Consider the following 22744-nt stretch of genomic DNA (forward strand, 5'->3'; position numbering starts at 1 on the left):
AATTTATATTACTCTCACAAAAGATTCAATTTTTATTTATTTGTTAAGATATTTACATGTTATTTATAGGTTAAAGGCATTAGTAAATATATTTGTTTATACTCTGCTTCTAAGAAGTATTTAGAATACGAGACTTGATACAATTTGAAAATAGTTCAGAACGTAAAAGTGCTAGGAAAGTTATTTTTCTATGAACATTAATCTAAAAATTAAAGATAATCCATACGCACTAGAATACATTATTAAATATAAAATCAAACTTAATTTTTGTAATGAAGCAGCTAGAATATTTTAAATATTAAAATAAAGAAAAGAAAAAATTTACTCAATTTAATTTTGGTTTAAAATTAATATATTACTACAACGCACATTTCGGATTAATATCAAACCCACAAAATCGGTCTTAAAGGTTTAATGACTATCTCTGCTTTATTCAAATTTTAGCAAACTAACTGTTTGCTAAAATTCTTTATTATATGTTTCACAAGATCTTATCAATTTATAAAAGAACACAAAAGCATCACTTAATGTCCAAATAATAAACTAAATACAATATGGTGAAAGCGAAATAAATAAAAATCAGGGCCAGCACAAATGACTTCAAACTATTAACCAGTAAATTAGCCAAATATCAAAAGTATTAGCCAAGTTTCAAAATTCTTAGCCAAAGGCAAATCTTAACAATTTCAGTTAATAATTATAAATGGAAATATAATAATTTCAAATTACTTATTATAATTATGAGATGATTTTTAACTTAGAAAACTTCAAATCAAAATGCAAATTTACTGTAAATTGAATTATTTTATCAAATGAAAATTACAATTAAGAGGTAATTTTGCAGTTAGGGGGGAGTAAAGGAGCAATGAATAGGAGAGAGGAAGAAAAATATGGATGTTTTATCGTCTTTGAGGGAAATAAATAGGTGAAAATACTGGGGTTAAATTTTGATAATTTCTTAGACTAGAGCAGTAGCATAAGGATAAACCTTAAGTAGCATTATGTTATAGTCACGAGAAAGTATATTTCCTGCAAAAATATTTGAATGATAACATGCATCTTGCTACCACATAATCTGTTTTATTGCCACTAATTGTAGAAAAAATTATCACGTGATATCGCGTGATCTGGCAATGAACGTGACAATCTATATTTTTCGGTTGTTTGTCTAATGCTTACTTTATCTCTCCTGTTACTTACATTAACTGTACATAATATAATTCTAATTGGTTATACGACATATCTACCGGAAATAAATGTAATCAAATAAAAAATACAGGATTCGTTCAGAAAAATTCCCTTTGACCATTTTTTTTTCAGGATTGAGAGGAATATATATTTATCTTTCCTAAAGATCATTCGCCAATACTTTCGCCAAAACCCAATTTTTCTTGCCAAATTTACGATTTTATCACATTTGGCGAAGTGGAGAATGCCTAGCGCGGGCCCTGAAAATTAAAGTTAATTCATTGATAAGCAGAAGTCGTGTTACATACATAATTGTAGACTTGTAGTGATTAAATTTATTTAATTACTGAGTCCCATGCATTTCGCAGCGAATCAATATTCTAGTGTACTTAGAAGATGATTATTATTTAATTATATTGTGGTATCGAATTTCATAGGTTCATTCCTGTGTACGGAAATAAATTAATTATTATGTAATTTTTGGACGTTTTGTTTAATGCATTCAAGTCTTAAGAAAATTCAATACTTTTGATAATTTTTACAACTATGTAGAGAGGAATGTTTCTATACCGGTAAAAATAGTCTTTAAGATATTATTTTCAAATTAAATGAAATCAATTATTCTCATATTTCTAAGAAAAATTTCAAAACATAAAATATTTAAATGTTTAAACTTAATATTCTGGGAGCTAGATAACGAGGCATCAATATAATTTAACAAAATGCTTAAGAATTCACGTCTTTCTTAAATTTAAGATTTTAAAGGCATTTTGTTTCCAATTTCTTTGTTTTGTATATATTTTAATAAATTAGATTAACTGATTAACAATCTGTAATATATTTTTTATAGTTAAAAATCATGAACACATTTTTAACTTCATATATTCAGCATAAAGTTCAGTATTTATCAGAATTTCAATCTTAATTTTGATTTCTGAAGAAAAATGTTAACTTTCTTGTTCATTGTCATAACTTCTTCTTTCCCTTTCCCCAGTATAACTAAATTTTAAAAAACATTGAGTTTTGATGATAATTGATTTTTATCTTGTCAGCGCAAATCAAACCACATAGTTCTTGAATAACTTTTAATCTAATGATTTGATTTTCACAGACTTATATTCAATCTTAATAGCTGGAGGGGTAGAACTTAAATATGCTTCATAATTAGTGATGGCAATAATTTAATCAGACACAAAAACACTTTTTAGCAAACATTCCTTTCTTTCACAGGATTCAGATTTTTGACTCGGTAAATTTTATAACCGTCATTGAACTGCCAAACCAATTTTTTAGGTTCACAACTACTAATGTTCAACTCCGTAGCCTAGCAAGTAGGAACCCAATCCAGAAGACAAGGGAACTCCTGGATCAAGTATTAACCCGCATTTGCGTCACACGAAGAGGAAAGCCACGAAAACCTACCACGGTTAGCCTGACGGCAAGAGGACTCTAACCCATTACCCATCTACCACTGAGGATATTTTACGACAGTACTGTGATCGGCACGAGTCTTACGGCACGGTTAAACCACTTTATTTCTATTCAAAGAAATTAAATCCATCGCAAGCTAAATATAGTGCTACAGTTTTAGAATTTTTTTGCAATCTATTCAGCATTGATTTTTTTAGAACATTCTTAATAGGTAGAAAATATAATGTTTACACTGATCACAAACCTCTCGAAGGTTTTTTATCCAATAAGAATCCCTCATCTAAAATTTTGAGGTGGAAACTAGCTCTAGAGGAATTTAATTATAAAATAATTTATATCAAAGGCAAACTCAATGTGGTCGCTGACCATTTATCGTGATATGTCAATAATCTAACAATTGTTTTTCCAGAAAAATCAGAACTAGTTAATTTACGAAGCCAAGATCCTAAATTGAAAAAAATTATTGATAAACTAAAAGAAAATAACAATTCTAAATATCCAAATTATTTGTTAGATGAAAATGGAGTGTTAATTCATTTGTCCAAACGGAACAGTAAATCTCCGAGAAAAGATGTTAAAAAGCAAATTTGTGTACCCACTTCTTTAAACCCTAAAGTATTAGAATCAGTTCATTCAGAGATAGGAGGTCATCTCCGATTTTTTTAAACCTATAATAGGTTAAATGAAAATTTTTATTGGGACGAAATGTGCAAAGATACGAAAAATTTTGTGAATTCATGTATTCCTTGTTTATCAAGACGTAGTGTTTTTAAAATATAATCAGCCCCAATGCAGATGGTCGAACAAAGTACATATCCCTCAGAGCGTTGCCATGCTGATATTTTTGGACCACTGAAAGCTACCACATCGGGGAACAAATACGTTTTCTCATTGATAGACGCATTTTCTAAATACATCCATTTAGCAGCCTTACCAGACATGAAATCAGAAACCACTTCAAAAGCATTTTATTGATAATTATGTAGTACACAGGGGTTGTCCTAAAATAATAGTAACCGACAACGCCAAATATTTTTCAGGTAATGAATTTACCTGAAGTTTTGTAAGATCNATGAAATCAGAAACCATCTCAAAAGCATTTTTTGACAATTATATAGTTCACAGGGGTTGTCCTAAAATAATAGTAACTGACAACGCCAAATATTTTTCAGGTAATGAATTTACAGAGTTTTGTAAGATCCAAGGTATCGAAAAATTTCACTCTTCAAAGTATGCACCTTGGGCTAACGGTAGGATAGAAAAACCGAACCAATCAATTGCAAATATTTTGGCAACAATTTGCAATGAAAATAACGAATGGGACAAACAACTTTCACAAACTATGTTGGCAATTAACTCTGCAATTAACGAAAGCACACAAGCTTCTCCATTTTTTATCGAACACCTTAGAGACATGAGATTGCCCTACAGTTTGGGGGAGGGTGACAAATTTCAATCCCAATCAGAATATGTAACTAAATTAATTCAGTCCCTAGACGAAATTTTTTCCAAGGTTTTAGAAAATTTAAAAACTCAAGAAGAGAAGAATATCGGGAGAAGCGAAATCGGTAAAAATATCGACAAATTTAATTATCCAATAGGTTCCCTCTGTTTCGTAAAAACTCCAAATTTAAAGAAGTCAGGTTTGTCAAATAAATTACTACCAAAATTTGAAGGGCCATATCGAATAATAGAGCGTTTTTCCAAAGTGAATTATCGAGTCAAAAGTGTCAAAAATAATCGAAAAGTTTTTAACTGTCATGTAAACAGATTGACACCGTATATTCGAAGATATAATTATTTGCATCTTACTCCTAAAAACATTGCAGACCTGCAGGCAAATTTCAAGGAGACAAATAAACCGGTTAGTAAATATAATTTACGTCACAGTAACAATTAAATACAAATGATAAATAAGTTCTAGATAAAATATTTTAATGTTCATAAATGCTTGTAAAATAAATTTTTTGTCCATTAAGATAAATTTATTACTAACATGAGTAATTTTTTTTTAAGAGATAGGTTAAGTTTATTTTAATTTTTTCAGTCTGATCACCTGGAAAAGTTGTAATGAAATAATTTATTTCTTACTTAAGGTTAATTTGTAAATTGGTTCTAACACCCTGATCAAGTGTTTGAATTCATTTCAAGTTAGTTTAAATAATAAATTTACATAATACAATCATTTAAATTATGGGGAAATCTAGGATGCTCACCAGGGGCCTGTGATCCCTGGCTATTTTTGATCCAATTGGATTAACTAATATTTTTACTTACAAAGCTATTGTTATTACTTAAACTTGCATTTAGAGTTTAGTGAGGACGGAAGAGAAATAGAGCGACAATTAGGACTGCCTGCTAGCACAATTAAGGCGAAGTCTTGGCTTCAAAGCTACTGCACCAGGAGGTGTGTTGACCATCCTCATCGAATGTTTGTTGATCGTCCCCATGAAATGTTTGCTGATTATCTCATCGAGTGTTTGCTAAGGTTCTACGTACTGTTGGTGCCACAATGACTGTTCCCACTCACATGGTTCCTCCACCTATCCCTCAACTGGATTTCCCTGCTCCTCCAGTTTTATCATTAGGTAGGATTCCTCCACAACCACCTTCGTTGCCAAAACCAGCTGCATCTCAAATACATGCTTCTCCACTTCCTCCTAATGTACTCAGCAGCCTACATCTGACTATGAGAGACGAAGCATTAGCTTGGACATTAGCCTGTGAGATCCAGCTCGACATTGTTTCCAGTGCCAGAAGATCTCTTCAAGGATTGTAATTTCTTGAACTCGTGGTAGCCTGTGAGATCCAGTTCAACATTGTTTCTAGTGCCAGAAGATTTCTTCAAGGATTGTAATTTCTTGAACTCGTGGACATTAGCCTGTGAGATCCAGCTCAACATTGTTTCCAGTGCCAGAAGATTTTTTCAAGGATTGTAACTTCGTGAACTCGTGGACTTTTACCTTGGACACTAATGAAATTTTTTTCACTTTGATTCAGCTCGACATTGTTTATAGTGCCAGAAGATGTCTTCAGGAATCGCTACTTCGTACACCCATGGACTTTTGCCTTGGACGCTAATTTTTTTTTCACTTTTAGAGAACTAGGTTCCTCACCAGGTGCGTCAAGGAATTTCTCGGTAGTCCCTCGTCTGTGGCGGGGAGGGATGATGCAGAGCAAGGAGTCCCAAAATAGTAAGTGCGCCAAAAACATCGATAAAGTGAGCCAAAGGGTGAGTTTGGCGAAGTTCCCTCTTGCTGTAGGGGTTGCACCCATTTAGGAATCAGTTGAAGCTGTACCTGAGTGTTGGAAGGTGCCCTGGTGAGTGAATCCTAGATTCTTTCCCCTTTGTATTACTTAATGTATTGTAAATATGTAACCATGAATATTTCTATAATTAAAATTTAACTTTAAACATGAGTTTTCTAATTTTAACTAAAATTAACATAATTCCTATCAAAGTGATACCATCAGGCGTATCAGTAGTATCAAGATGTAGGTCTTGTTCTTCTGGTATGAAAACGGTGCTCTTGAGTTTCTAGATTGTAAACAACAAGTCATGCATTATATTGCCAGATCAAGTGCATTTATCAATGTTACAATTTTACTCCGAAGGTGACAAATACATCATGGATAATAATGCAATTATTACTCGTGCAAAAAGCATTCAAAACTGATTCAATGAACATCAATGTGAGTGCCAACTCCTTTTCTGGCTATCGCAAAGCCCGGATCGGAACCCAGCAGAAAATAATTGAGATATTTTGGATAGACACATTATTCAGCAATCTCCTCGTACATCTGATTTACAGGATCTTAAAGTCTGCGTAGTCGAAGTACTTTGGACATAAATGCACAGCAGAGGCTTGTAGAATGGATTTTTAATGAAAACGAACTGTTACCATGCAAAAAGAGGTAAAATAAAATGCTAATCTAAGGTTTCAAATTCATGGGCCAGTGCATGCACACGCAAAAAAAATGTTTTAACATTTTATTTTCCTCTGGAAAAAAATGGACTGATTTCATTCATATTTTAGATTTTCTCACTTAAAATTACGTGAAATAAGATTACTTTGAAATATCTCTAACTTACAGCTAAATTAAATATGAAAATATTAATTTTTACACAAATTTTACATGTAATATGAAAAAAAATTTTATACTTTAAAACCACCTTTAATTCTAGTAACGCAAAATAGCGACCGGTAATATAAATTATCCTTCTCAATATCAATCCCTATTCACAATTTTTCTACAACAAAATATTACTTTAGTACTCAAGATATATAATTATATCGATTATTTTTATCAAGTTCGACAAATATTTATTGTTTTGTTTGATTAAATTTATCCTCCAAATATATATCTTATCAGAAAATCCCAAAACAGCAATGAATGTTTCTCAAATCTTCAGCTTTCATGATTATTTTAATTCAATGATAATAATTCCATCTTATCTTGACTACTAAAAGACATCAGTTAACTGTGATTACGACTTTGACAGATTTACAGAAATGAAACTTCACAGATAATACAGAATTAGCGAAGTAAAGGACGATAAAGTTATTTATTTATTTGAACTAAGTTGCGACGATTCGCTCTGCTTTTTCTTTAGTCATTGAGACAAATATGCTTTTATATCTTTCCAATTAACTTCCTTTTAATTCAGGATAATTAAAAGTTGTTTCCGGAAAAAAATGGGTTATTAATATCAGGCATTAAAATTTACAGACGCTTGCTTGCTTCATTTTAATTTAAACCAATTGAAGAAACAAATTATTCCTAGTGATGTTTTAATAACTGAAAGTTAATAACGTTGGAAATAAATTATAAAATTTGGGCAATTTAATGTCATCTTCTTACCAGAAACGTTGTGAATTTTAGATATTGCTTTCATGCTTTCCGAGAAATCAACTACACCGTCAATGTAGCTTTTTACTTTAAGTAACAAAAATAAAAATTTTTAAGTTTACTGTCAAAAATATCAGAATCGATCCACTTTTGCAAACTCATAAAAAAGATTATTGGTCAATCGAGATTAATGTTATCAGTCCGTTGAATTTCCTTTACACAAAAATCATGTCATTGGTCAGTGGTGATGTTAAGTTTATTAATAAATGTATAAATTTTTTTCTTTAAATAATTATTTTTATTCTCTAAAATTTTGATCCCGTATGAAAATTTGTGACTAGATCTTATCAATGAAGATAGTAAAAATTTAACACCACGGGATGTTATCACTCTGCGGAATGCAAAGCCAATGATAACCTTATCAATGCACCTGTTAAGTTAAAAACAATATTAGTTTAATACTGCAAAATAATTTATAAAATTTAAACAAATATGTAAATAAGCAAAGCAAATTAATAAAATTTTAAATTTTACTAAGCCTATTACTATCATTTTAAGTTATATTTATCATGGGGCAATTCTTAGAGCCTTTTGAAAGATTAAAGTTGAAACTATCTTATAAAACAAATTTTAGCACTATAATAATAATAAATTCCAATTATTGAATTCGAGGAAATTTTTTTGAAAATTTGATGAAAATTTATGTTTGAAAATTTTATGAAAATGTATTTATGAAATTTTTTCTGATGCGTTTATCGCATTAAAGTAAAAGCAAAATGATGTCTTAAAATAAATATTAAAATATAAAAGTATGAGACTCATTAAAATTAGACATTGCACTATTATTTAAGGCACTAAGAAAAAAAAAGTAGGGTCTTAATTACCAGAAAATGGTAAAACTCACCATATTTCTGGCTCCATGGAAACTCCAAAAATCACCGTAATTTTTACCGAAGCGCTTTGGTAAAGATTTTGTTAAAATTAACAATAAAATATGGTTTTATAATCTGTGTTAAAATTTGTTAATTTTCCATGATACCTTAGAAAGTAGCATTAAAACCATTTATTCGGTTAAATGTATTTTTCAGTTTTGTGTTTTTTACTAAATGTGTTGTAATAAGAACTAGAAGGAAGACTAAGTAATCGAAAATAACGTGACGAAACAAACCGACTTACTGTACGGTGGTTAAGGGGTTGGCCTCGTATCAAGAAGGTCCTGAGTTTGAATCCCGCTTCGGGCATATGTGTAATGTGTATATACATTAAGCGCTAAGAGCCTTCTTTTTTTTTCTTTTTTGTAAAAACATAGCATGTTAAAATTTGTTTTTTCGAAGAAATGAGGATAGTTATTTCATAAGTTTGAGGAAAGTTTAGCTCAAAGCATATACCTTTCGTCAAAAACGAAGAAAGTTTCGCTAAATTTGAGCCTCCTTTTTCTTACAAAGTGCGGTAATAAAGAATTAAAATTTTGAAAACAAACCATCATCATGCGAATGAAAAAATTACTAAATTAATGATTTAAGTACTGTATATTTTAGTTCAATTACAAAAATAATGCTGTTGTTTTTTTTTTTACCAGAAATGTCATTACCATACAGCACGGTAATTTTACTGTAACTTTTTTCTTCGTGTCTCATAATGCAAAAACGTAAGAAGTATTTAGAGAAATATGTAATACCGAAATTAATTAATCCTTATGTTGAGCACAACAACATATATTTAATTAATTTGTCACTAGCCATCAACTTTAACCCTAGAAGCTTTTAGTTTTTATAGATTCAGCCTTCTTAATTAGAAAACTGAGGAAATAATTTAGCTTTCAAGTTCGTAGCTCATACTTTTTATCTTCTGAGAAAACACGTTGGTTTTTTTTTAACCATGACGTCTTTTTTTTCGAACAAACTAAATGCTTTGTTTTGTTCGAATTCTCACACATTGTTCAAATCGATTTCGCCGAAAAAAAGAGTACCGTGTATTGTTCTACGAGGAATTTTGATTAAAACGTTGTGAGCTTACACATTATCAAAGAATGAAGGAAAAGTTGTATTAAGTTTATAACATCATCTTGCTTTTAATATATGTATTAAGCAGATAGAATTTTGCGCACACACACACACACAAATATATATATATATGTAATATCACAGATATATATATATGCACTCGTCATAATCTTACAAGTTTTGAATTATGTTGAAAACGTTGATAAAAAATTGTGAAAATAACAAACCGTTTTATAACAAACTTGCTCATATCATTTAGTTAAATTCAATTTACATAAAAACAGAAAACGTACTTTTTTGACAAGATGTTATTTTATGTAAAAACCTAATTTTTTTAAAATTGAAATCTTAAATAATATAAAAGAGTTTTAATAATATAAATAATTTAATTGAACTAATGGATACAGATATTACAATGGCTTTTAGCCCTAAATGAAATCTGCTAGTTTAAAAAAATGGTTTGCTAATGTTAAACTAGAAATATTAAACAATCTTATATTTACTAAAAAAGTCACTATTCATAAAAATAATAGGCGTGTTGTGGAGAGAAGAATTTATAACACCGAAACGCGTCTATATTTTAACTAAATGGTTTTATAATTTTAAACTAGGAATATTAAAAAATCAAATAATAAACTAGTAAATTTGATTAAATAACGAATTATTAAATAAATTAATGAACACATTGACTGCACATGGAGAAAACATTCCAATAAAATTACAGTACTTGTAAGGTAATGATGTTTCTGGCAAAAAACAAAAACATGATTCTGGTTATTAAACCAAATTTTACGGTATTTAAACCATTCATTTGTTAATTTTCAAGTTCGAAAAGTAACTATTTACCAGAAATTCTGGTTTGAAAAATTATTGTTCTTAACACCATACAATTAGTAAAAATAGACAACTGAGCGGTAAATTTAACCGATAAAATGATTTCCATACCATGCTAAAAGGTATCTTGATAAGATTATCAATGTTTTCCACAATTAATACTAAAAGGCATGGCAATGAAACCATATTTTAATTGTTAATATTACTAAACGTCATTAACAAAGCGCTACGATAAAGATTGCCGTTCGTTTTGGGGTTTCCATAGAGCCAGAAGCAGGGTTTACCATATTCTGGCAGTTTTGACTATATTTTTTCTCACTGCACAAGGACTTAAAACTCTGAAATTCGTATTCAACATTAATTAAATAGTTTGTGATCTGTTAAAGTTTTAAATTTCTGCACAGAGACAAAAAGTGTGAGCAAAACTAATAGAATATAGTACAATTTACTGTGTTTCTGGCTCTATAGGATACCAAAAAACTCTTAAAATTTTTCCAATGCACTTTGGTAATGATTTTGCGAAAATTAACAATAGAATATAGATTTATAATACGTGTTAAAATTTGATAAATGTGGTAAAATTCGGTTCGATATACCATTTAGACTAACAAAGTAAATATCATTTAGTTTGTTAAATTTGCTTTTCAGTTTCCAATTTTTTACTAAATATGTAGCAATAACAGCTCAGATTTTACAAACCAAAATTTCCGGATGCCTTTGCCATAGGAAGAGAAAAATTACGAAATGAATGGTTTAATTACCCTATATGTTGGTTTTATTAACCAAAATTATTATAGCTTTATCGCTAGAATTGTCTTCGCTATACAGTTTGGTAATTTTACCAGAATTAGGCAGAAAAAAATACAAAAATATTTTATGTTTAATCGATATAATTTTATTTCAGTAAATTTTACCATTTTTTTCGGATTACGAGAAATAAAAAAATATAACAAAATTGCATTTATCATAACATTTACAAAAATTCTTAACTGCCCATTACACTTACGAAAAAAAAACATTTTTCATGCATCTCACTCTTGATATATTTTTTAAAAAAAAATACTTAACTTACTAACATAATACTACAAAATTATTTGTAAATAAGAGTTCGATCACATTTCATGTACATTTTCTATAAAACAAATACATAAATAAATATTATCCACGAATCTTCTTTATAGAAAAAAATTTAGTAATTTAGAGTTAAAGTGCAGTTTTGAGAGTTTGATCTTACATTACTTTCAAAGAAGGTCTACTTATGAAGAAACTGTAAGAAAGAGTTAAGGCTTATATGGTATCTTTAATACGTTAAAAACAAATAAAAAAATGTTAAAGGGGATGAAAGCTTTCAAACATTAGACTTTGAGAGCTTTTAAGTTAATCTCTGATTTATGTGACAAATATAGAAAATGATTGTTATCCTTTTTGCATAGGTTTTTATTGCTGTTCAAGAAATAAAGTAAGGACAATGCTTATAATTGTTTTTTTCTCCCAAAAAGGATGAATTCTTTAAAAAAAATGGTTAGCTTAGTTAAACAAGGTTTTACTAAAGCTTTATAAAAATACCGAAATTTATAAATTTTTTTTATTTATTTATTTATTCTGTGTTACACATGAAAAAACGAGATGTGAATCAAAATTTCATCAAATTTTACCATTACAATTCCAGAAAGAACACAAAAATTTCCATTTTTATTACTCTCCATGCTAGAAAGGATGAAGTAGTTCTGATATCTTGCCAGCCATCATTTTTTGATTGATGACTTTTAGTTTTTTGTCGAAAGCATGAAAACTTTGCAGAAACATTTTAGAAAAAAATAAATCATGATTCCGGAAGTAGTTACTATAAATATCTTTTCTTTTATGCGTTAAAGAATAAGAAAAAGCATTGTTCGCATAAATATTCGAGTTTTTTTGTGTCCATTTATTTTTAAACATTACAAAAAAAGCTTTTATTTCATTAACAGACTTGTTCTTTAATGTTTAGTTTTATATTTAAAGAAGAGATAAAATGAGCAAATTCAATTGATCCTTAAATTGGATCTTGATTTTATATTTTAATTAGAATCTATGACAAGTTCTTTATATATATTACAATAATTAAAGTACATTGTGATATAGTAATTCATTTTAGATTATTTCAAATACATGCTATTTCAAACACTAAAAATATGTTTTTGAACTGTCACGTGAAAATCAATGTGAAAAACTGTCATTTTTTTTTAGAAAATAATGAACAGTGAAGCAAAACAAATGTGATGTTTTCAATGAAAGTTCCACCGTAACATCCTTTAATAATTAGTGTTACTGACAATTAATTATTTTTCGTTTGATTTCATGTAACTCTTTCTGAATGTTTGTACATGTTACGATGCATAAATATTTTTTTCTAATTTTAGTAGGATACCGATCAAGTTTGTGTTTTGGGCATGAAAAAATAGAATATCTAAGTAACTTTTGATCATATGATCAGTTTTTCACGAACTATGATACAATTTAATACTTCTGAAGATTTAAATATACAAATTAATGTGTGCAGATGATATTTCAAACTATGAAATTAGACACAAAAATACCTTCCCTGAATATTTTCTTATTAAAGAAAAATGGATTCGAAAATTCAATTCTTAAAATAAGGAAGAAAGATAGCTGCAATCTAGAAAAGTTGGTTCTTATAATTTCAATCAAACATTAAGCTCCTTAATCTTAATTTTACTTTTTAAGTGTTTTACTGTAGCTCTGATACTATTTGTTGTACAGTGCGCAAAAAGTTAAACGGACCACCCTGAATAACTTTTGATCTAATAATCGAATCTTCACATTCTAGGACTCAATCTTAATGGTTAAAAGAGGTAACCTCAAATATGCTAATTAATCAGTGCAGAAGATTGTTTAAGTTAAGAATTCAGACACAAAAATGTACTTTCTTTAAACAAACATACATTTTTTACCTGAGAAATCAAATTTTAAATATGCGACTTTTTCAAACTTCGATTTCACAGAAACTTTTTGACCAATTTCGCTCAAATTTTGTATTTTGCCAATTAAAATTGCATTCTTTAAAACGATGTTAAAAATCTCATACCTTACAATTCATAATTTTTTCAACTCTTACTAAATAAAGTAATTAAAAATATTAATTCGTTACTGAAGGTTATATATTACATTGAATTATCTTTGAATAAGCGAATTTTATAATTGTGTGCAAAAAATTTTCAATTCGCTCATAAAGTTCTCGAGATGTGCCAAAATACGCAATAAAATAAATTAGCATTAAGGGGTCCAAAATTTCAACAGCTCTCCTGAACAAACTATTGGGAGTATATTTCCCTGATTGACCGGTCACCACTTATACTTTGGGGGGTCAAGAATTTGAATCCGTTGAAAAAAAAGCATGTTTATTCAGAGAAAGTACGTTATGTCTGATTTCGTAACTGGAAATATCGTCTGGACAAATTAGTTAGCTGATTTAAGGTCCCCCTTCAAACCTTTAAGATTTAAGTCCTAGAACGTGAAAATTTGGTCATTATATCAAAAGTCATTCAGGTTGGTTTGTTTTCTATTTTGCGCACTGTACATAATTGTAAAGCTTTTATCCAAAGAAAATTTTACGCAGAAGAATTTATAAATATTTTTCATTTTTAGTTGATTTAATTTGAATTTAATAGTTTCAGAATTAAAAAAAACTCTCCATAATTTGAAACTATTTTTTTAGTAACTGACTTCAAACTTTGAACAAAATTGGTGGTCATTTATATACTTGTACGCTTCACCGCAAAAGATTAATCTTCTTAGTTTGTTAAGAACAGTGATCACGTGATTCCCCCTTCATGATCTACATTAAAATATGTGAAGCGAACTTTCTGTCTCCAACGGCTGAAAACCACACTGATGTGTACTCAATTCAGTACTCTCGTATTAGTACGAATACTTCTGAAGAGTCAGTAGACTCAAGAAGCGTGGAGTGTTGGGTAGCACTTCTTTCCCTAGACGGATTAATTTTAATTCGTGCTCCACAGCATGAAATCCCTACTAACTTGACATTTACTTCTTTTATTTTCTCCTTATCCCTCTAAAATATCACAACAGACATAGTTTCCAGCACCTTTTAAGATTTTTTTTTATCCTGTCATTGAAATGTTAAACTCTACATTTAACCCATTCCCGCAATCCGCTCATTTTGTTTACAAAAATATACTTTTCTCTCAAATTAGCAATTTTGAACCCAATTTAAAATGTTAGGGAAAACCACCTTTATGCACTAAAGCGAAGTTGAGAGTTAATTAAAGGAAATTCTCTCAAATTTACGTCATAAGCGAGGAGACTTACAAAATTAAGTGGTTTTCGCTTCGCATCTACGGTTAAGCAAAGTTGTAAACTAATTTCTAACAGGGTGTATTTATTTCAAGTATTACAATTAGAACAAACTGCAGTCAAATATTGAATTCCGCTGCCAAAGCTGGTAATTAAAACTATGATAGTTTAAAATTCTTCCTTAAACAGGGAAATAAACTATAACAAGTCAAATTCGTTCATAATTAAGTCGAATTAGAAACTATTATATACATTCAACGATTTCAAAGTTCACACAACATAAAACGACATACTTTTGAACTTAAAAAAAAAAGGCATTTTTCATCTAGCGATTTAATGAAATACGTTCTTTTAATATCATTTTTGAACTTTCAGTTTTCAATACAAAAACAGAGAGATTCAGACACTTTTGAATTAAATTTTTTTTTATGGGAATAGCTTGTTGGTTGAATAAAATTTAAAAATTAATTTTAACATAATTTCAAAGGGAACAAGAAAACATTCTGAATTTTTTTTAAACTTAAATAATAATACAATTAGTTTTTTAAATAGTAAAAAAATATGTTTCCCTTCGATGTATATGTTTGAATAAAATGTTTTATTCAAATATATAAAAATATTTTTTTATTCCAATTAGAATGTTATATGAGACTAAATTGGTGCCAATTTTGTTTCTAAGTAATATAAACATTTTAAAATCAAAATACTTCTTGTGTTTATACTATTAAAAATGTACAGATGGCTTATGATTTTTTAAGATTTTCTTGAATGGTCAAATTCCTTAAGGTTTTATTATTGAATCAATTACTTTTGAAGTTCATTATTATAACTTGTTTTTTAACCAATATTTTTCTAAAAATTCTTGAAAAGACCTGATGTTTAATATACAGTATATAAAAGTTATACTGTATATAACCTATACTGCGTAACTTATAATGTATACAGTGTACACAGAATATATTACACCATTCAAACTTTACAATAAATAAATTATGCAGAAAATAATTAAATTATGAATAAACCAATTTAATGCTCAATGAAGATTAAATTAGGATAAAAATTTAATTTAAGAAAAGCAGTTTCTATTTTGTATAGCAATTTTGAATACAGTATAAACCAAAGAACTATAGCGCTAGCTAAAAAGTCCAAGAAATGTCAGTCGTAAGCAGTTAATTTGTTAATTACCTATTCTGTCAGTTACCCACAAATCTCTATCTACTTGATTATTAAAGGAAAAAAGTTGACTACTTCACTGAGTGAAAAAGCATGGTCAAACTTACCAGAATATGGTAAAATTTACCTTGTTTCTGGCCTTATAGACACACCCAAAAGCTCAGTAATTTTTACCGCAGCTCTGTGAGAAAGATTTTTGAAAAATAAACAATAAAATATTGTTTTATAATCTGTAATGAAATTAGTTAATTGTGGTAAAATTAGATTTTTCCGCCATTCCTTCAGTTATATTCAGTTATTCGGTTATGATAAACTGAAATGAAATTAGTTAATTGTGGTAAAATTAGATTTTTCCACAATTAACTATAACCATTCATTCAGCTATATTTACTTTCAGATTCTAATTTTAACTAAATGTGTAGTAATAAGAACTATAATTTCGAAAATTAGAATTTCCGGTAAACCGTTACCATATGAATGAAAAAATAACTAAATGAATGGTTTAAATACAGCATATTTTGTGTTTTATTAGCCAGAATTTTGACTTATTTAACCAGAAATGTCATAACCATACAGTATGCTAATTTTGCTAGAATTTTTCTGATTCTTCAATGAGCTCAAATAAATAAGTCTAAAAGTAGTTTGTAAGTGTGTAATTAATTTATGTTATATAAATTAGGCATTATGTGTAAAACATAAGTTAATAAAAATTTTATAAACTTATTTTATAACACAAAATATAAAAAAGTAAAATTGAATATTGACTGAAAAAAGCAGACTATTTCAATAAGCTTAAATAAACAGTTCTGCTTATAAGAATGTTATTAATTTTTTCTAAAACAATGTATACTTAAAAAATCGTATTTGCTCAATTTTAAAGAAAATACATGACCTGTTTACAGGTTTTTGCAATCTTCATCTAAAATAAAAGGTTAAAATATCGTTTATAATAATATTGTCCCGAAAATACTGGTCTTGAATGTAGTATCATGTAATGATCGATCGAAAACGTATCAGGGGTTGACAGTGAGTGAACGAAAACTTTTTCTTTCTGATAGATTGTATAAAACAATATTTATCAACTTCTGATAGTTGGGGAAACTCCCTAATCATTTACCAAACAAGTAAATCAAATAAAAGAAAATATATTTTTGTTATTTGGATAAAAATTAATTTGTTTGTGTTAAACTAATGATTGATGTACAACAATCCTATTAACGGCAAAACAATAAAAATGCTATATATTGGTAGAAATTTCAAGAAAAAATGGTTAAATAACAATTTATTTAATTGTTATTTCACCATATTCAAACAAAACAGTCAAATAACCGTAAATAGATGGTATTCAAACTGTTAACTGAGAGAAAAATCGCTTATTAACTGCTTCCATCCAATACGGTTAAGTAACCAGAATTTTATCGCATCAACTCGATCCACTCGATTAAGCCACTTAGTTCCTAGCATTTAGGTATATATTGCAGCTGAAAGGGCTAATCTATCAATCTCATGGCCGACAGAACAAGAGTTCGTGTCCCAGCGTTGGCGCCACAATATTTTCTCCATTCCCATTAACAAGTGAAGAGTTTCTAGTGTCCTGCACACCCCAATTTGCAACCCCCTGACTATTAGAATACGATACACTCAATCTGGCATAAATGGAAGCACTATAAAACTGCTTAACACAAAAAATCTTGTATTTCCCATATTACGATAGGTGAAACAACTAGATAAAGTAATCAAACTCTATTCGGTTAATTTGACTCCTACGGTTCATTTGATAAGACACAACTCTACCATAACCTAACTCCGATGCCCTTTATCTAACTAAAAGACTAGCTCTTATGTCCTGTTAGATTTCTTTTATACGGTTTTGAAACTGTGCTAGTTGTAAATGGTTGTAAAACCATATAGTTTTTCATTCATGTTTTTTTAATCATACTAGTTTTAAACGGTAAAAAATGAATGAAAGGGTGCAAAATATTCTTTAGCGTAATTTTTACAATTAATAGGATGGACAAACTGGCTGGTAATTCTACCGTAATTTTAAAATAAAATTTCTATCGTTTTTTTTTTTTGTTTGGTAATTTTTCTTCCTTAATGTACATTTTTAGATTCCACATCAAATATAAGGAAAAGAAAGTATACTTATTAATGCTAATTAATATTTCAGATCAGAAAAATAAAGAAACTGTAGCTAGCTCAAGAAAATAAATGCTGAGGAAGACGGCATTGAAAACAACAAAATCTTTTTGATATCTGAGAAAACAAAGAAGCGTTGAATGAAACAGTTGAAGGGTGATTATTAAAAGTTTTTCCAAGTTTCATAAAAGGTTCCAACTGACTTTTGTACTTTTCGTGTTATTTTCCTCATTAGTAATTCGACAGGTTTAGATAAAGTTTTAATTTTTACTCGTTTAAACATCAATTTGCAATCTCTAATAAGCTTAATTTTCAGACTTCGTTTTTGACAAGGAATCTAAAACTTCATATTAAAGGTATTTCGTAATATTCATTAATGTAGGGGTGCTCAACCTGCGGCCCGCGGGCCAAATGCGGCCCGCCAACCCTCGAACAAAATGAACAAAATGAAAAAAAAAATTTAATATTTACTTTTGGAAAATAATAACAAAATTCCGTAATTTAAATTTACACTTTTAAGTTTTTGACGCACCCAATCTCAATCAATGTAGTTTTTCGATGGTTAACGCTACGGATTTAGCATAGTTTTAAAAATCCCAATATTTTTAATACATCATTATTACGATTTACGAATTTAAATTACCACTTTTCACGCCTTTCCTATGCGCCGATTTCATCGTAAATCCAATGACTTTTCGGTAATTATTGCTACCCATTTTCAAGTAGTTCCTGAAATAGCAATTTTTGAAAGTTATGAAGCGCTTTATTTNTACTAACCAGAATATAGTTTCGAACTATATGGGAACACTAAAAAGCTCGGTTATTTTCACCGAAGTATTTGGTTCGGGTAAAAGGTAAAATTAACAATTAAATATGATTTTATAATTAGTAGTAAATGTAGTAAGACTTGGTAATTTATCATGAAACCTTAAAGCATGGCATAAAAACCGTTTATTCGGTTAAATTTAATTTTCAGTTTATTTTTTACTAAATGAGTGGTATTAAGAATTATAATTTTGAAAACTAGAATTTCCGGTAAAGTATTGCCATATAAACGAAAACATCACCAAAGGAATGGTTTAAATATTGTGTATTTTGGTATTATTAACCAGAATAAGGAGTTTTTTTTAATCAGAAATGTCATTATTATACTATATGGTAGTTTAACCAGAATGTTTTTCTCCGTTTGAAAATTAATTTCATGATCTCCAAATTTGCTCGTCATTTTGGCATATGGAATTCTCCAGTGCTTAAAATTTATGTTAAGCGTTCTTAGTTTCACTCACTGTTGCAAAATAATTCCCTCAGATGAAATCACCAGATAAAATCGCCAAGACAAAATATAAGTTTGGAAGATTATAAATTTTCTATGAAATGCATGAAATTTCAAATATATTTCCAATCATAAAATATTATTTGACCTATGAATCGAAAATACGAGAAACTCTTTTCTACTATTCCTCAGACAAAATAAATATTCTCCAAAACTATTTTAATAACTCTGTCATAACTCATTAGAATTTTAAAACATATCTGTTTTCTGTAAAAACAAGTTTCAAAGATTATAAATTTTCTATGAAATATATGAAATTTCAGAAATATTTCCAATCATATACCATTATTTCAACTATAAATCGAAAATACGAGAAACTTTCTTCACTACTTATAATTCAAAATAAAGCTTAACAACCATACAAGAAAGAGCAATACTAAACCATTATTTTACATAACAAATATTTCCATATCTCAGAAATATATGCAGCTTATGAAATATTTATGAGGATTTACTACATTTGAAACGTCAATCAATCTTAGTTTATTAAATAGCTTCAGTTTTGTTCGCATACGTAATCTTTCGAAAACATGTTTCAACAGTCATTATACAATTCAATTTTTCTCATTGTTCCACAAAAGAGCTTTGATCTTTATTTATGCAAAGTTCAGTTTTGATAAAGCAGTCATATAACTCTTTAGAATAACTCGATGATTTACCGTACATCGTAAAGTCGAGTTCCTTGTTTTAGACTAAAGCTAAACATGAGCTAATTTTACGATTATATTGTTGTTTCACTAGTTTGTTTAGATAATGTATCGTAAATTGTTAACGTAGATATATGCGGTATATATCACGGATTTCTTTTTTTATTATGATACTGAAGTAGTTCGATCATATTCTTTTAGCTTGACGTAATAAACTTGAAACGAGAGAAAAGAAAAAAACAATACGCTGTAAAAGTGAATCATAACTGCAAAGCATGCAGAAGCTACGGTGAAGTTTTATTTTTTAGAGTAACGCTATATAATACAGTATCTCATTTGCTTAGAGGTTATTTTATCCATTTGTATGTATAATATTTTATTTCTGTTTCATCTCATACGTATGAAATATATTATTATATTTTTAATTGAGCCTGTACATTGTAAGTGGTTATGCCATAATTTTTTTCTGCATCTTTGAACAGTATGTTATATTGTTCGAATATGCGTTATTTTTTACTCTGCTGTTGTTTAAAATATTACTTTGCAAAACTGAAGCGCTTATTTATTTTCAAAAATTACTAAATAAGCCGCGGATCTTCAGTGGATAAAGAACTCGCTTATCAATGAGGTGACTCAGGTTCAAATCCCAGCATATGCTGGTCGGTACGAATTCTGCTTCCGGATTGCATCGACCACAGTTCTGACATAAAATACCCTCAGTGGTAGGCAGATTTGGGAATAGAATCCCTTTTGCCATTGGACTAACCGAGGGGATTTTTCGCAGTTTTCCACTACATGTAACACAAATGCGGGTAAATGCTCTACAAAAGCTGGTCTGCCTCAGTTTTTGATACAGGAGTTCATTTGTCTTCTGGGCTGAGTTCAAAATTACAAGGCTATGGAGATGAACATTGATAGTTGTAAACTCAGACTTGGGTTGGCTGTATAACGCCGGTTATAAAATATAAAATAAAATAAAATTGTTAGCTATAAATCCCAAAGTACATCAATTTCATTCCAAAGTACCTTTTTATTCCCAAAGTACCTATTTAAATCCAAAAGTACCTACATATTATAATTAATATATAGTTTCATATATAGTTCTTTTCTAACACTGCATAAAAGTATTTTTGTTAACTATTAACCATAACCAACATAAATTATGGTATTTAGGTAACACAAAAAGTCCAATTTATGCTTTTTTACCTCCTAAAAATATATTACAATTTCTATGTAGATAAAATTCATTTCACCATTATCTTTAAAAGCATTGTAAGTGCAATTTCCAGTCTTATTGTTAAAGACATCAGAATAATTATAAAAAATATTTAGAGACATTTAAGTAAACACTTAAAAAGTAATGAAATATACACAAAGCACAATACATAATACAATATACATAAATAAATAAAGGAATTTCTAAGAATTAATGGTTCCTGGACACATAAAATTTGAAAATTCAAGGATTTATTTTATTATTTAAAAATAAAGTCATTAATTTTTGTTGAAATGGTGAAACAATTATGTTTGTATTTGAGTTGTGACACGTCATAAGACTTAGTTCTTTTTTTTTCTCCCATTGACACTGAAGCTTATAAGAAAGCTGTGTTTTCCTCGATAATTTTTGTCCTAGTTTCTTTTCAAATTTAAAACAATTTCTCTGAAAATCTAGCAATAGAGTCTTAGAGTTTAAATATTTTTCCTAATTTTTTTAATTTCTTTTTCTTGCATTGATACATTTTTTAAAAAAAAATAAATATTGAAAAGAAGAAATATGTAATGATAAATTTAAAACTTTCCCATTATTATAATACAGTTTTCAACTCAAAGAAGATAAATTAAATTTGAACAAATTTTAATAAATGTAAATAGAAAAATGTGCAATATTAAAGCATAATATTCTCAGATATTCAGATATGAAAAACATAACAATTAGAATTTCTTAAAATCGTGTACTCTTTTTCTTAAATTTTTGTCTTCTTTTGTAAAAATGCCTTGCAAATGATTCCTGAACAAATCTTGTATCCTTATTAAATGTTACAATAGAAAATTTTTTAATAAAAATTGCGGCATTAAAAAAAACTCTTCAAAATCAAGTAATGTCACATTTCAATTGCTTAACATTTCACACTTATGTTTCGAGTTAAAACTATTTTCTGTTGTTTTAATTATACTAATTTAAAGTTAAAATTTTGATTCTTTGCAAAATAATTTAACTTTCCTAATATAATGAGAAATATTTATTTAAATTTTTCTGTAAATGCTCAGAGAAAATTACCGTATTGCATGGTAATGACATTTCTGGTAAAAAAAAAAAGACTTTTAATTCTGGTTAAAAAAAAACTAAGATATGTGTTATTTAACCATTCATATTGCAGTTTTTCCGTTCACATAATAACAGATTTCCCGAATTTCCGTTTTTTCAAAACTATCGTTCGTATTGCCAAACATTTAGTAAAAATTGCAAAACAAAATTCAAATGTAATGAAATTAATGATTTTTATGCCATGCTAAGACAAAGATTTCCAACCTTTTTTGCTTTACCGCCCACTTTGGAAGTTAAAACAAAGTTTATTTCCCTCTTATAAAAAGAAGAAACGAATAGTATATATATATATTTTATTTATACAATTTTCTTCCATTTCTATTTTAATCTTTTAATATTCTCTTTATGATATTTTGAAAATTACCAAATAGAAATCTCAAGTTAATTTATATCTTGACAATTTTCTTTTGAATTATTATGCAAAGCAAAAACACATACATTGTACAAATAAATTAACATAATAAAATATTAAAGATTTTTTATAAACGAGTTAATAAGTAAATGA

General features: G+C 28.5%; 2 protein-coding genes across 4 annotated transcripts in view; one reads left to right on the forward strand and one right to left on the reverse strand.

Moving 5' to 3' along the window:
* The window catches only part of LOC107443799 (uncharacterized), a 406219-nt gene that overhangs the window by 347980 nt on the left and 35495 nt on the right, over positions 1 to 22744 (reverse strand). The gene's annotated exons all lie outside the window — the stretch shown is intronic.
* LOC107452615 (mitochondrial import inner membrane translocase subunit Tim10 B) overlaps positions 17965 to 22744 on the forward strand; it is a 70368-nt gene continuing 65588 nt past the window's right edge. The window contains exon 1 of one of the 2 annotated variants that reach the window (XM_043040928.1): positions 17965 to 18089. The gene's annotated coding sequence lies outside the window, so the exon portion shown is untranslated. Of the gene's footprint in view, positions 18090 to 20256; positions 20276 to 22744 lie in introns of those variants that run through there. The other variant, XM_016069157.2, reaches the window with a different exon arrangement.

This window comes from Parasteatoda tepidariorum, chromosome X2, assembly GCF_043381705.1.
Source record: "Parasteatoda tepidariorum isolate YZ-2023 chromosome X2, CAS_Ptep_4.0, whole genome shotgun sequence".
In the NCBI taxonomy this organism is placed as follows: Eukaryota; Metazoa; Arthropoda; class Arachnida; order Araneae; family Theridiidae; genus Parasteatoda; species Parasteatoda tepidariorum.